General features: G+C 42.1%; 5 non-coding genes and 9 pseudogenes across 5 annotated transcripts; all 14 read right to left on the bottom strand.

Moving 5' to 3' along the window:
* Nucleotides 1-22: 22 nt before the first annotated feature.
* On the bottom strand, nucleotides 23-141 carry LOC132968306 (5S ribosomal RNA). Its single transcript, XR_009671148.1, has one exon. It is a non-coding gene; the product is annotated as a 5S ribosomal RNA (ribosomal RNA).
* Nucleotides 142-492: 351 nt separating this feature from the next.
* Nucleotides 493-611, bottom strand: LOC132968246 (5S ribosomal RNA). Its single transcript, XR_009671092.1, has one exon. It is a non-coding gene; the product is annotated as a 5S ribosomal RNA (ribosomal RNA).
* A 123-nt stretch (nucleotides 612-734) lies between these two features.
* Nucleotides 735-843, bottom strand: LOC132967917 (5S ribosomal RNA; annotated as a pseudogene).
* A 121-nt stretch (nucleotides 844-964) lies between these two features.
* Nucleotides 965-1,083, bottom strand: LOC132968388 (5S ribosomal RNA; annotated as a pseudogene).
* Nucleotides 1,084-1,204: 121 nt separating this feature from the next.
* On the bottom strand, nucleotides 1,205-1,323 carry LOC132968048 (5S ribosomal RNA). The gene has a single exon (XR_009670899.1). It is a non-coding gene; the product is annotated as a 5S ribosomal RNA (ribosomal RNA).
* Nucleotides 1,324-1,444: 121 nt separating this feature from the next.
* LOC132968468 (5S ribosomal RNA) lies at nucleotides 1,445-1,563 on the bottom strand (annotated as a pseudogene).
* Nucleotides 1,564-1,686: 123 nt separating this feature from the next.
* LOC132968085 (5S ribosomal RNA) lies at nucleotides 1,687-1,805 on the bottom strand. The gene has a single exon (XR_009670934.1). It is a non-coding gene; the product is annotated as a 5S ribosomal RNA (ribosomal RNA).
* Nucleotides 1,806-2,159: 354 nt separating this feature from the next.
* Nucleotides 2,160-2,278, bottom strand: LOC132967839 (5S ribosomal RNA). The gene has a single exon (XR_009670850.1). It is a non-coding gene; the product is annotated as a 5S ribosomal RNA (ribosomal RNA).
* Nucleotides 2,279-2,399: 121 nt separating this feature from the next.
* On the bottom strand, nucleotides 2,400-2,518 carry LOC132968469 (5S ribosomal RNA; annotated as a pseudogene).
* A 122-nt stretch (nucleotides 2,519-2,640) lies between these two features.
* Nucleotides 2,641-2,750, bottom strand: LOC132967895 (5S ribosomal RNA; annotated as a pseudogene).
* A 6,278-nt stretch (nucleotides 2,751-9,028) lies between these two features.
* LOC132967854 (5S ribosomal RNA) lies at nucleotides 9,029-9,147 on the bottom strand (annotated as a pseudogene).
* A 351-nt stretch (nucleotides 9,148-9,498) lies between these two features.
* Nucleotides 9,499-9,617, bottom strand: LOC132968379 (5S ribosomal RNA; annotated as a pseudogene).
* A 122-nt stretch (nucleotides 9,618-9,739) lies between these two features.
* On the bottom strand, nucleotides 9,740-9,848 carry LOC132967977 (5S ribosomal RNA; annotated as a pseudogene).
* A 121-nt stretch (nucleotides 9,849-9,969) lies between these two features.
* On the bottom strand, nucleotides 9,970-10,078 carry LOC132968446 (5S ribosomal RNA; annotated as a pseudogene).
* Between the last annotated feature and the right edge of the window lie 56 nt (nucleotides 10,079-10,134).

Here is a 10,134-nt window from a genome sequence, read left to right as displayed (position 1 = left end):
AACATGATCAAAAAAATGAAAAAGCTTACAGCACCTGGTATTCCCAGGCGGTCTCCCATCCAAGTACTAACCAGGCACGACCCTGCTTAGCTTCTGAGATCGAACGAGATCGGGCGTGTTCAGGGTGGTATGGCCGTAAGGCATTATTGTGTGCAGAAAGGGGCCTTTTAAAGATGTCATGCCCTTGATTCTGGCTGAATTTTTGGACATGTGAATATGTCTCTCTATGATTAAAAAAAACATATGATCAAAAAAATGAAAAAGCTTACAGCACCTGGTATTCCTAGGCGGTCTCCCGTCCAAGTATTAACCAGGCCCGACCCTGCTTAGCTTCTGAGATCGGACGAGATCAGGGTGGTATGGACGTAAGGCATTATTGTGTGCAGAAAGGGGCCTTTTAAAGATATCATGCCCTTGATTCTGGCTGAATTTTTGGACATGTGAATATGTCTCTATATGATAAAAAAAAACATATGATCAAAAAAATGAAAAAGCTTACAGCACCTGGTATTCCCAGGCGGTCTCCCATCCAAGTACTAACCAGGCACGACCCTGCTTAGCTTCTGAGATCGAACGAGATCGGGCGTGTTCAGGGTGGTATGGCCGTAAGCCATTATTGTCTGCAGACAGGGGCCTTTTAAAGATGTCATGCCCTTGATTCTGGCTGAATTTTTGGACATGTGAATATGTCTCTCTATGATAAAAAAAAAACATATGATCAAAAAAATAAAAAAAGCTTACAGCGTCTGGTATTCCCAGGCGGTCTCCCATCCAAGTACTAACCAGGCCCGACCCTGCTTAGCTTCCAAGATCGGACGAGTTCAGGGTGGTTTGGCCGTAAGCCATTATTGTGTGCAGAAAGGGGCCTTTTAAAGATGTCATGCCCTTGATTCTGGCTGAATTTTTGGACATGTGAATATGTCTCTATATGATAAAAAAAACATATGATCAAAAAAAATGAAAAAGCTTACAGCGTCTGGTATTCCCAGGCGGTCTCCCATCCAAGTACTAACCAGGCACGACCCTACTTAGTTTCCGAGATCGGACGAGATCGGGCGTGTTAAGGGTGGTATGGCCGTAAGCCGTTATTGTGTGCAGAAAGGGGCCTTTTAAAGATGTCATGCCCTTGATTCTGGCTGAATTTTTGGACATGTGAATATGTCTTTATATGATAAAAAAAAACATATGATCAAATAAATGAAAACGCTTACAGCACCTGGTATTCCAAGGTGGTCTCCCATCCAAGTACTAACCAGGCCCAACCCTGCTTAGCTTCCGAGATCGAACGAGATCGGGCGTGTTCAGGGTGGTATGGCCGTAAGCCATTATTGTGTGCAGACAGGGGCCTTTTAAAGATGTCATGCCCTTGATTCTGGCTGAATTTGTGGACATGTGAATATGTCTCTCTATGATAAAAAAAACATATGATCAAAAAAATAAGAAAAGCTTACAGCATCTGGTATTCCCAGGCGGTCTCCCATCCAAGTATTAACCAGGCTCGACCCTACTTAGCTTCCGAGATGGGACGAGATCGGGCGTGTTAAGGGTGGTATGGCCGTAAGCCATTATTGTGTGCAGACAGGGGCCTTTTAAAGATGTTATGCCCTTGATTCTGGCTGAATTTTTGGACATGTGAATATGTCTCTATGTGATTAAAAAAAAAACATATGATCAAAAAAATGAAAAAGCTTACAGCACCTGGTATTCCCAGGCGGTCTCCCATCGAAGTACTAACCAGGCCCGACCCTGCTTAGCTTCAGAGATCGGACGAGATCAGGCGTGTTCAGGGTGGTATGGCCGTAAGCTGTTATTGTGTGCAGACAGGGGCCTTTTAAAGATCTCATGCCCTTGATTCTGGCTGAATTTTTGGACATGTGAATATGTCTCTATATGATAAAAAAAGAACATATGATCAAAAAAAATGAAAAAGCTTACAGCACCTGGTATTCCCAGGCGGTCTCCCATCCAAGTACTAACCAGGCCAGACGCTGCTTAGCTTCCGAGATCAGACAAGTTCAGGGTGGTATGTCCTTAAGCCATTATTGTGTGCAGAAAGGGGCCTTTTAAAGATGTCATGCCCTTGATTCTGGCTGAATTTTTGGACATGTGAATATGTCTCTATATGATAAAAAAAAAACATATGATCAAAAAAATGAAAAAGCTTACAGCACCTGGTATTCCAAGGTGGTCTCCCATCCAAGTACTAACCAGGCCCAACCCTGCTTAGCTTCCGAGATCGAACGAGATCGGGCGTGTTCAGGGTGGTATGGCCGTAAGCCATTATTGTGTGCAGACAGGGGCCTTTTAAAGATGTCATGCCCTTGATTCTGGCTGAATTTGTGGACATGTGAATATGTCTCTCTATGATAAAAAAAACATATGATCAAAAAAATAAGAAAAGCTTACAGCATCTGGAATTCCCAGGCGGTCTCCCATCCAAGTATTAACCAGGCTCGACCCTACTTAGCTTCCGAGATGGGACGAGATCGGGCGTGTTAAGGGTGGTATGGCCGTAAGCCATTACTGTGTGCAGAAAGGGGCCTTTTAAAGATGTCATGCCCTTGATTCTGGCTGAATTTTTGGACATGTGAATATGTCTCTATATGATAAAAAAAAAACATATGATCAAAAAAATGAAAAAGCTTACAGCACCTGGTATTCCCAGGCGGTCTCCCATCCAAGTACTAACCAGGCACGAACCCTGCTTAGCTTCCGAAATCGGACGTGTTCAGGGTGGTATGGCTGTAAGCCATTATTGTGTGCAGAAAGGGGCCTTTTAAAGATGTCATGCTCTTGATTCTGGCTGAATTTTTGGACATGTGAATATGTCTCTATATGATAAAAAAAAACATATGATCAAAAAAATGTAAAAGCTTACATCACCTGGTATTCCCAGGCGGTCTCCCATCCAAGTACTAACCAGGCCCGACACTGCTTAGCTTAAGAGATCAGACGAGATAGGCCGTGTTTTTTTTTTTTATCTTTTATTATCAAAATTACAAAAACATTTATAATTCTTTCACATCATTTACAACAAATGCTATTACAATACATACACCCTCTAAATTAAACCTCCCCTCTGACGCAAACGGCACCCTAAAAACAATAAAAACATAGCATCAGGAAAAAAAACTCAAACCACTCCTGATACCCCCAACTCATGACAACTCTTCTGAGTCCCTCCCCCAAAGCAAACACCCCTCTGAAAACAAACCACAAAAACATACAAAAACCCCACAGTATTCTCAAAAAACCACTGAGAAAAAAAAAAACACCAAATCAAATCACCCATTTTCCCATGACCAAAAAAGAAGCCCTCGTACCAAAAAAACAAAAACAAAATAATTTAGACATCCCACATAATTCCCTCCTCATTTACTCTACACACATTCGCACCTTCCACAAACATTCTCACAAACTCACTCTCATTCGCTATGTACAACAATTTAAGATGTGCTTTCCATTCATTCACAAACATTCTCCACACATTCATTTTCTTACTTTCATACAGTGCATAATTCCTTCTGTTAAAAACCGCTTTTCTTGCAAAAGCCAAAATTATATTCATTACATTGTGATTTTTTTGTTTTGTTCCCACCCCCAACAACACCGACAATTCCCACCCCCTTTCATTCCAACACTCATTCTTACTGCATTTCCCCAACATTTCTCTTATTTTTCCCCAAAAATAAACCAATTCCCCACACGTAACAAACAAATGTATTAAATCCTCATCCGTACTTTCACATACACAACACTTTCTTTCATACCTCTCCTTATGGATCTGATGCAGGACGATGCAGGTGAAGATCCTCCTGTGCCTCAGTTTGAAATCTAGGTCAAATATTGCATGTGGTGTATGCGGAATGTTAATGTTCTTCCATATCATGTTGCTTGTTATGTCCGGGTATGTGTCTGTCCATTTTACTTCGGATGTGGGTTTCTGTATTCTATGTGTGATTGCGCACCTATACCAAATTTTTGTAGTGACATCTGTAATGTTGTGTTTCTTCTCCCCTAGGCACAGGGAGATCCCCCCCACATCGTCCTGCATCACTCCCTCCTTCTCTTTGATTAATTTTTCCCATTCGCTCGACAAAGACAATTTTACATTTGCAAACACTCTCTCAATCACATCCTTTCTGCACACACACCCTTTATTTTTTAAACCCCTCACCACCATTTGTAAATCAAAATCCCCCCCACAGTTCAGTAAATCCCTTATTCTAATATATCCCGCTTTCGACATAGCTTCACACTTAATTACCCTCTCCCCATTTTTAAAATACGGGCTCGAGAGGAAGGGCAGTCGTAGCACTGACCCTCTCGTTCCGCACTCTGGTACAGTCCAGGATGAAACCTGATACCACGCACTGAGTACTTCCTGGAAAAACCGTGGCAAGTGTTTAAATGAATCCGGGTTATTGATCTGGTACAGGTTGTCCTCGTTGTAGAGTCCAAAACTGCACAGATATTGTTTGAAGTGGTTTTTCCAAACTACGTTCCGGTTCTGGTCCATAAATTTGCCTATCAATTTGACTCTTAGTGCTACTTTTTTTGTAAGTAAATCAATCAAAGCTAGCCCCCCCTGATCTTTAGCCCCTATTATTGTTTTGTGAGCTATACTCGCTGCTTTGTTTTTCCAAATAAAGTCCCTAATGGTCTTTGAAATCTCCTTAAAGGCCCAGTCCGGAAGCGTACAAGTACTCAGCGCATGATTCACTTTGGACAACACGAGAGCATTTGTTACGGCTACCCTTCCTCTCAACAATAGACCCCTCGCTTTCCACAAATTCAATGTTTTTTTAATTTTACCCACCACCTCTTTCCATGTTACATCATCACATTCATTCTCATTTTTCCCCATATTCACTCCCAACACTTTTCTTCTCTCACACACCGTTTTAAATCCCCACTTATTAACTAGATTGGATTCCTTACCTAGTAACATAATTTCTGACTTATTTTCATTTACTTTTGCCCCAGATGCTCTTTCATAAGTTTGTACATGTTTTAATATCAATTCTATATCCTCCTCTCCTTTTACCATTATATTCACGTCATCTGCATACTGTATTATTTTTACGTTTTCCTTACCTATACCTTTTATGTTTACGTCTTCCGATATCAGTGCTGCCAGCGGCTCTGCTACCAAGCTGTACAACAGCGCTGACATCGGACATCCTTGTCTCACTGACCTTGATATTTTAAAAGAATCAGTTAGTTCCCCGTTACATTTTATCTTGCTTTCCGCTCCTGTATACAACATATTTATCCATTCTCTCATTCTCTCCCCGAATCCAAACTTCTCTAACACCTTCCCCATGAACCCGTGATCTACTCTGTCAAAAGCTTTATTTAAATCAATCCCTAGCCATATTCCCCCCTCCCCTTCCATATCCCTGACCGTCTGTTTTATTGAAATGATTGAGTCTGCTATGTCTCTGTTTGGTGTACTGTATGATTGTGTTTGTTCTATGATTGTTCCTATTACCTCCCTGATTCTATTGGCTATTGTTTTCGCTATGATTTTGTAGTCTGTGTTGAGTAGGCTGATTGGTCTGTAGTTGTCCAGATTTTTATTGTCCCCCTTGTTTTTGTAAAAAATAGTAACCACCCCTTCCCCTAAACTTTTTGGTATATGTTTCACTTTTTCCATATATTTACTCAATTTGTTCACCAAGGGCACCAGCTGCTCTTTGAAAGCTTGGTAGAATTCCGCAGTTAGGCCATCGCTCCCAGGACTTTTGTTTTTGTTTAACCCCTCTAAAGCACTTCTGATTTCTCCCTCTGTAAACTCACAATCACACCACATTTTATCGTCCTCGCTTAGTTTTTTCTTTAAGGCACCCAAAGCTCTGTTCACACTCACGCTATCACACTCCTGTCTCGAAAACAGGCTTTCATAATAGCCCTTTACTATTTCTAAAATTCCCTTTTCATCTGTCACACTTTTACCTGCTTCATTTAATAATTCGTTTATTTCTGTTCTTTTTTGTTTTTGTTTTTCCAGACCTAAAAAAAAGGCTGTACTCCTCTCCCCCTCATACATATATTGTATTTTACTCCTAATGGCTGCACCCCTACTCTTTTTAAGTTCAATCACTCCCAACTGTTCTTTTAAATGTATGTATTTTTCGACATCTACATTATCTACACTGTCAAGCGATGCTATTTCCTCACTTAGTTGTTTTCTCAAATTCTCTTCCTTTCTATTTTCTCTCCACTTTTTCTCTTTACTATAATTGATACACTTTTTTTTAATTCTGACTTTTACACTATCCCACCACACATTCATATCTTCACTCTCATTCCACTCATATCCCACATCATTCAACAATCTTTCCATACTTTTCACAAACATTCCATCATCCAGCAAGCTTGCATTAAAGCACCATATCCCTCCTTTACGTACATTCGTTTCTTTTCTAAACGTGATTTCTATTCCAGCGTGATCGCTCCACATATTAGTTTTATATTCAACTTCTTTAATCCACCTCACTACCTCGCATGTCACCAAAGCATAATCTATTCTAGATTGTTTTAATCTATTCAGTACAATTTGTCTCCTGGAGAACACCCTCTCCCATGGATGTAGCAATCTCCAAATATCAATGCATTGTTTCGTTATCATTATATCTTTAAGTGTCCCCCTGCTCACATCCCCCTTAAACACATTATTTTTTGACACATCGGTGGGTGTCATCGCCACATTAAAGTCACCGATTATTATACAATTCCTTTCCCACCATTTGCTTATTGCAATGAAGAATGTTTTCCTTTCTTTTTCTCCATTCGGTGCATATATATTTATGATTCTTATATTTTTCGTTTCATACACACAGTCTATTACTATTATTCTTCCTTCTTTGTCTCCATAAACCAAATTTACCCCTGTTACCCGACCCGTTTTGACTAAAACCGCCACTCCTCTCGCCCTCGACGTGCCATTGGAGCAGAAAATATGGCCCACAAAGTCTTTTTTTATGTCTTCCACCAGGGAATCATCCCACCTGGTCTCCTGCAGGCACAAAACGTCATTCTGCAAGGAAAGAATCGCATGTCTTTTTTCTTTGTTCCTTAGTCCATTCACGTTTATCGAAAATAAATTAAAGGCCATTATCATAAAAATAAAAACAAAAAAAACGGATTTACAGGGGTTATTGTCAGTCATTATTTGTCCTTACATTTCAATTTTTTCACCAACTTTTTTCGTTGTCCAAGACTTAGTCTTTTTTGCGCACTCGCCAGTTCACTCACATCCATTTCGCTGTCCGTTTCATTGGGACTGGTGCTTTTACCCGTATTATTTAGCGTGATTTTTCTCCCTCCCGCCTGTCCAACACCACTCTCAGGCATCTCCCTCCCCTCTGTGCTCATGCTTACCCCCGGGTCTTCTGCCACGTCCCTTCCGTCTCCTTTTTTCCCTCTCTCCACAAAGTTTAACACTGTGATGGGGAACGAATACTTTAGAGTAATACATGATAGACAACAAAAAGTGTGCAGGATGTGCATCCAGCCGGGACACATCCTGAGAGAGTGTCCAGAATTTATGTGCCACAACTGTGGGGTGCAGGGACACTTTGCGCGAGAGTGCAGCGCGAACAGCACAAAATGCACAAACTGTAAAAAAAGAGAAAATGAATGTGAGTGTGAGAACGGAGAGGAAAGCAAGAACGAGGTGGAGGAGGTGTACGAGGATGAAGACGAGGCGGAGGAGGTGTACGAGGAGGAGGCGGAGGAGAAGGAGGTGATCGGAGCAAGCAGGAAGGAGATCAGAGAAGACGAGAACAGTGACGGAGAAATGGAGCAGAGCGGAGAGAGCGGAGGAGAACGGGCGTCAGAGTGCGAGCTGGAGACGCCGGAGCTGGCTGGAGAGGGAGGACAGCAGAAGCAGCGAAAAACGAGCGAGTAAGGGAGTGACTGTACCTGGTCATTAAATCTGACCCGGACAAACCTCGTTCCGTCAGCTATCATTGTTCCAGGCCACATTCTGCGTTTTATTGGTGATGTCGGTTTCACTCCCCATCCCGTCAGCTTCCAAACTATTTCTTCATCTGTGATATACGCTGGCAGGTTTAAAAAAGACACCACCAGCTCATCATTATTTAGTTCTCTCGCCACGACTCTGGTCTCTCCGATTTTAAATCCATCCAGCAGCCTTTCCTTTCCTTTAATGTTGCTCACCGTCACCTCCAGTTTTTCAGGTCCCAGGGTTCTGCACGCCAGCAGGCCCCCACAGATCATTTTTATGTTGCTCATGACGTGATTTAGAGGAACTTTGTCTCCCACCATTTCAATGTTTAGTGTTAGTTTTCTCTCAAAAGACACTTTTGCTTCCTCTTTTTCTGCTCTCTCGCCACCTCTCCCATTCTCTGCATGCGGAGCAATCAGCCCTCCGCTCCTCTCTCTTCCTCTCTCTCCGTCATCCATTCCGTTCCCTGTTTCATTTGCCGTTTTCATCCGTCCTTTTTGTCCGTCGTTCTTCTCGTTGTCGTTTAATCCATTCCTTTGTTTCAGTGCCATGTTTGTTTGTTCACGTTGTTGTCCGTTCTCTTTTCCTTTTTCCATCTCTCCAGTCCGTGGTCCTGTCATCTTTGTGATCCGTCCGTGTGAGTTTGCTCGCGACATACGAGCAAACATTCACGAAAAACAAAAATTCTTCACAAAATTGTGGAAAAAAAACAGGAAAAAAAGGTGAAAAGAAAAACGATCCCCCTAACAGTCAGTGACTGCTGGGGGACATTCACTCACAATCTGAGGTATTTAAATAAATCCAAAGCGCATCCAAAAAACAAACAAATTAGTCCAGCTGTCCTGCTCAGTACTGACACGTCAGCTCTCCTTCAGCACCACACAAACTCTGACAGCAAAAGGGGCGTGTTCAGGGTGGTATGGCCGTAAGCCATTATTGTGTGCAGAAAGGGGCCTTTTAAAGATGTCATGCCCTTGATTCTGGCTAAATTTTTGGACATGTGAATATGTCTCTATATGATAAAAAAAAACCATATGATCAAAAAAATGAAAAAGCTTACAGCGTCTGGTATTCCCAGGCGGTCTCCCATCCAAGTACTAACCAGGCACGACCCTACTTAGTTTCCTAGATCGGACGAGAACGGGCATGTTAAGGGTGGTATGGCCGTAAGCCATTATTGTGTGCAGACAGGGGCCTTTTAAAGATCTCATGCCCTTGATTCTGGCTGAATTTTTGGACATGTGAATATGTCTCTATATGATAAAAAAAGAACATATGATCAAAAAAAATGAAAAAGCTTACAGCACCTGGTATTCCCAGGCGGTCTCCCATCCAAGTACTAACCAGGCCAGACGCTGCTTAGCTTCCGAGATCGGACAAGTTCAGGGTGGTATGTCCTTAAGCCATTATTGTGTGCAGAAAGGGGCCTTTTAAAGATGTCATGCCCTTGATTCTGGCTGAATTTTTGGACATGTGAATATGTCTCTATATGATAAAAAAAAACATGATCAAAAAAATGAAAAAGCTTACAGCACCTGGTATTCCCAGGCGGTCTCCCATCCAAGTACTAACCAGGCACTAGCCTGCTTAGCGTCCGAGATCGGACAAGATCAGGCGTGTTCAGGGTGGTATGGCCATAAGCCATTATTGTGTGCAGAAAGGGGCCTTTTAAAGATGTCATGCTCTTGATTCTGGCTGAATTTTTGGACATGTGAATATGTCTCTATATGATAAAAAAAAAACATATGATCAAAAAAATGAAGAAGCTTACAGCACCTGGTATTCCCAGGCTGTCTCCCATCCAAGTACTAACCTGGCCCTACCCTGCTTACCTTCTGAGATCGGACGAGTTCAGGGTTGTAGGGCCGTAAGCCATTATTGTGTGCAGAAAGGGGCCTTTTAAAGATGTCATGCCCTTGATTCTGGCTGAATTTTTGGACATGTGAATATGTCTCTATATGATTAAAAAAAACATATGATCAAAAAAATGAAAAAGCTTACAGCACCTGGTATTCCCAGGCGGTCTCCCATCTAAGTACTAACCAGGCCCGACCCTGCTTAGCTTCCGAGATCGGACGAGTGCAGGGTGGTATGGCCGTAAGCCATTATTGTGTGCAGAAATGGGCCTTAAAGATGTCATTCCCTTGATTCTGGCTGAA

The sequence above is a fragment of the Labrus mixtus genome, unplaced genomic scaffold, assembly GCF_963584025.1.
Source record: "Labrus mixtus unplaced genomic scaffold, fLabMix1.1 SCAFFOLD_74, whole genome shotgun sequence".
Taxonomy (NCBI): Eukaryota; Metazoa; Chordata; class Actinopteri; order Labriformes; family Labridae; genus Labrus; species Labrus mixtus.
Note: the sequence above shows the minus strand (reverse complement) of the source record. Positions and strands in the feature narration are given on the sequence as shown.